The 5,105-nt window shown below is 43.9% G+C and overlaps 1 long non-coding RNA gene across 1 annotated transcript in view; it reads left to right on the top strand.

The window, feature by feature from the left end:
* LOC109364097 overlaps positions 1-5,105 on the top strand; it is a 69,574-nt gene that overhangs the window by 63,600 nt on the left and 869 nt on the right. The window lies entirely within an intron of this gene.

The raw sequence follows: 5,105 nt of genomic DNA, 5'->3' as shown, positions 1-5,105 counted from the left end.
GGATGGCCATGAGGGCCAACGGGATCCTGGCCTGCATTAGAAATAGTGTGGCCAGCAGGAGCAGGGAGGTGATCATCCCTCTCTACTCAGCACTGGTGAGGCTGCACCTCGAGTATTGTGTTCAGTGTTGGGCCCCTCACTACAGGAAAGATGTTGAGGCCCTGGAGCGTGTCCAGAGAAGGGCAACGAAACTGGTGAGGGGTCTGGAGCACAAGTCTTATGAGGAGCGGCTGAGGGAGCTGGGATCGTTTAGTCTGGAGAAGAGGAGGCTCAGGGGAGACCTCGTTGCACTCTACAACTTCCTGAAGGGAAGTTGTAATGAGGAGGGATTTGGCCTCTTCTTCGAGGCAATGGATAGGACCCGAGGAAATGGCCACAAGTTGTATCAGAGGAGGTTTAGGTAAGACACGAGGAAAAAATTTTTCTCTCAGAGAGTGGTCAGGCACTGGAATGGCTGCCCAGAGAGGTCGTTGAGTCACTGTCCCTGGCAGTGTTCAAGAAGCATCTGGACGAGGAGCTGCGAGATATGGTTTAGTGCTTGTGGTAGCAGGGGTAATGAGAAGACGGTTGGACTAGATGATTTTATAGGTCGTTTTCAACCTTATGATTCTATGATTCTATGATTTGTACTTTCAATAGTTCTGTACTACACATTTGTATATTACTTGCATAGACTCATGAAACATCTCTACTGTATGTGTTGTGCAAGAGCTGCTTGTCCTCCTGGTATTTAGCACTGAAGCAGCAGAGACTGTGATAGTACATGACTGTAGCAATCAGGCAGATCAGTATATGGATTGGCACGATAGAAATGTACTAAAGGGAAAGGGAAAAAGATTGCTTACCCATATCAGTGGCAGCCAGCCCTTAAATGGGGTCTAAGAGCAGTGCAGACAGGCTCCACCCCTTCCAGTCCCACAGGTGAATTGCATTCACTTGCGCTCCCAGCGCGGACCCAGTCCTTTCCCCAGGTGCTCAATCAGTGGTTCAGGCCATGACTCAACTGTTTCCATGCACTGACCCATTCCTGGTGTAAAGATAGTCTTTTCTGCATAGCAAAACTTGAAACAAGAGTACCTGCTATAGAAATAATGACCACAGCGTGCTCCCAGTGCCTTCTCTGAGTGGCTGCCACTAAAAACAGTGCTAATTTCCTTTATGACACTGAAATAGGTGATGAGCACGTGTAGTTGAAAGGTATTTATGTTTGCTTGCTATTCTCTTAGGAATCTCCTTATTATATGATTATTGTATTTGCTCATTTTTGAAAGGTGGAAAGATATCTTCTTTTTTCCTTTTTTCTTTTTTTTCCTATATTCATTCCACTGTAGATTTTCCAGGTCTTGAATGGCTGATAGTAAAATCTCAGCAGCTCTGGAGAATTTATAAGTGATAACTTATAGCACTAGGAGCTCAGCAATTTCTGACGTACAGCCATTAAAGAAACACAGAAATTTCCAGACCTGGGCTATCATGAACTCAGAGTATATTTTTTACAGAAAAAGATCAAGAGTAGATAAGAACCATGGAAGAACAGAGTGTGTTGCTTATTGGTTGAATCTTCTTAGTGCTACTTTCTGCATATTATGGTCAGTATAAAATTTGTCAGCACTGACCTATGCAACCTGCTCTTTTTAAACAAACTGACTCCTCATCTCACATCTCCTGAAATATAAATGATAGGTTTCTAGGGATTTTTGTCTTTTACAGAAATGATGTCAGTTTTGTAAATTGGAGCTGGGAAAAGTTAGAACAAGTAAATATGAACTGTCCAAGTATGCTGTTTGAAAGTCTACCTGAATTAAAGTCGGACTGTGCTGTAAACAAATGTTGTTTATCCATAAGAACAGATTGCTGCTTTACTTATTCATACACTTTAGTAAACTCACTCTTTAGAGTCCAGAAAACTCTGATTATAAAAGAATTACTTTCCTACAGTATCTAGGTAACAAGCCACTGAAAAGCATGTAGCCTAATGAGTAGATTTAGGTAAAGTACGGAAATGCTTTCAGCAGAACTTTGTTGTTGCTGGTGCCTATTACAGTGAAGGTAAGTTACTTTTCATTTCAATTCTATTTTTGGTCTATAAAATTTGCATTGACGTGCAGAATCAAACTCTGTAACCCAAGTAAGACTACAAAGCAGGTATAGTTTATTCAGTGGTGCGTGCATGCTGCGTGCAAGGGGGATAGATCCACCTGACTTGTACAACGTCTGGAAAAATCTTGCTACAGAACTGAACTAATACATAATCAATAGTTCTCCCAGAATTCGGATACATATTCATTACACCAACAAGAGTTTATTAACACATAGACCCTTCCCTCTTGCACGTGCGTAGTGGGTTGTGAGGGTCTCCTCCTAGTGGTCGTGGGATGAAGAATCCTCATCTTCCTCGCTGTAAACTTCTGACCTTTCGGGGGGGCATCCCTCCATACTGGTTTCTTCTTGCCCTGTGGACATCTAATCACCTCCCTGCCAAAAGTCCTCAGGCTGTTCTCAAACCCTTATCTTTATGGCCTTCATTCCCCTCACTATCCCAGACACAGAGTCTGCAATCCCTTATTTTCTAACAAGCTGTACGTTCTTGCTTCTATAAACTATCTCTAACTTTTCCCCTTCACCTGCCTTATTCTCAGTCACTGTGAAGCCTTCTTGTCTTTTTACTTTCACTTATGGGGCCCTTCTCACCTTTCAGCATGGATTCTTAGTTGACAATGGATTTTAGCCCCTAGTATATGGTGTACTGGTGAGGCTTCATGAACTTGCAGTAGCATGAAAATCCCTCCTCTACAATATGTGTTTATCCTTTTCTAGAGTGAACACTGTCCAGGAACTGCTCTGTAATGTTCTGGATGCCCTTGCCAAGTACTTCTCTGTGCTGTCATGAAGATCTAAAGAGAGACAGGATAGTTAAACTGTGAAAAGAGCAATACTCTTGTTTCAACAGCAGTGCAATAGGATGCCATGACTGAGGATTTCTTGCTATAGAGCTACATAAGAAGGCTATGCCTAGAAAACTGGCAGACACTGGAGAAATAGCAGTGACAAGGTGAGCATTTCACAGGTGAGCAGAAGATGCTCAGAGGAAGATGTGTGTTGGAAATTTTAAGTTTTGCAAACTGCATGTGCTATATTGGTGTCAGTTATTGCACCCCCTTGTGGTACAAAGGGGCTTTGAGCATGTGTTCCATTATGCTATGAACTTCACTGAGGAGGCTGTAATAGAGAAGAGTACAGATAGCAAGCTCATGTACTTGAGTGATTTCTGAGCATAAGCAGGTATGTTTTCCAGACTTTTGGCTATATACTGTGACAAAATCCTTATACATTTGTTTTCTGGATTTATGTCTGATTTTGACAGCGTTGCAAATAGGTAGACTGAATGAGATATTTAAATTTCTTGACTGAATAAAAGCTGTTTTCAGTCTATAAGTACTGCTCTAGAAAAAATTGTTAAAAAATGCTGCATCAAACCCCTTTTAATATACCTTAGGATTATTTATTTATTCAGTTATTCATCAATGCTCATAGAGTGACGGTTGATCTTCCTTCTTCAAATTATCTTGAATGTTTACTTTCTTCATCTTGACTTCTAAGCTGTAGGTAATGAGATCTTGCCATGTGTCTGAATCTCTGTTATGCTACAGTTTGGACCTTTTCTCAGAAGTACCAAAAATCTGCAGTTTCATTTGAAGGCTGTGAAGGTGATATGCTTCTAAAACCATTTTTCTCTAAAGTGGACTTCTGACTGTCATATATGCCTTTGTTCACTTTGCTCCAAATGTCACACTGCCAAGAAGTGACATATAATCATAGAATCATAGAATGACTTGGGTTGGAAGGGACCTCAAGGAGAATGGACCACAAGGATCATAGAATCATAGAACGACCTGGGTTGAAAGAGACCACAATGATCATCTAGTTTCAAGCCCCCTGCTATGTGCAATGTTGCCAACCTCAGACCAGGCTGCCCAGAGCCACATCCAACCTGGCCTTGAATGCCGCCAGGGATGGGGCATCCACAACCTCCTTGGGCAACCTGTTCCAGTGTGTCACCACCACTGGGTGAAAAACTTCCTCCTAATATCTAACCTACACCTCCCCTTTCTCCCATTGCCCCTTGTCGTATCACTATCTGCCCTTGTAAACAGTCGTTCCCCTTCCTGTTTATATGCTCCCTTCAAGTACTGGAAGGCCACAATGAGGTCTCCCTGGATCATTCTCTTCTCTAAGCTAAACAAGCCCAGTTCCCTCAACCTTTCCTCATAGAAGAGGTGCTCCAGCTCTCTGGTCATCTTAGTGGCCCTCCTCTGGACCACTGGTTCCAAGAGCTCCATGTTCTTCCTGTACTAGGAGCCCCAGGCCTGGACACAGTACTGAAGATGGGGCCCCGCAAGAGCCGTGTAGAGAGGGACAATCACCTCCCTCTCCCTGCTGGCCACCCCTTTTTAAATGCAGCCCAGAACACAGTTGGCCTTCTGGTCTGCAAGTGCACACTGCTGGTTCATGTCCAGCTTCTTGTTCACCAGGATGCCCAAGTCCTTCTCCACAGGGCTGCTCTCAAGAAGATCTTCCCACAGTTTGTATAAATACTTGGAATTGCCCCGACCCAAGTGAATCACCCTGCACTTGGCCTTATTGAACCTTATTAGGTTCACATGGGCCCACTTCTCCAGCCTGTCCAGGTTCTTCTGGATGGCTTCCCTTCCTTCCTGTGTATCGACTGCACCACTCTGCGTGGTGTCATCTGCAAACTTACTGAGAGTGCATGCACTGTCTATATCATTGATGAAGGTGTTTAAGAGCACTGGTCCCATGACTGACCCGTGAGGGACGTCATTTGTGACCCGGCCTCCACCCTGACATAGAATCATCAATCACAACCCTTTGGCTGTGTCCAGCCAGCCAGTTCCTAATACACTGAACAGTCCGTCCTTCACATCCATGCCTCTCCAATTTAGAGTGAGGGATCACTTAAAGGTTTTGCAGAAGTCCAGGTAGATGACATCCATCACCCTTCCCTCATCCACCCATACCATCACTCTATTATAGAAGGCCGCCAGACTGGTCAGGCAAGATCTGCCCTTGGTGAAGCCATGCTG

Source organism: Meleagris gallopavo, chromosome Z, assembly GCF_000146605.3.
Source record: "Meleagris gallopavo isolate NT-WF06-2002-E0010 breed Aviagen turkey brand Nicholas breeding stock chromosome Z, Turkey_5.1, whole genome shotgun sequence".
Classification (NCBI taxonomy): Eukaryota; Metazoa; Chordata; class Aves; order Galliformes; family Phasianidae; genus Meleagris; species Meleagris gallopavo.
This window is presented reverse-complemented; position numbering and strand designations above follow the sequence as displayed.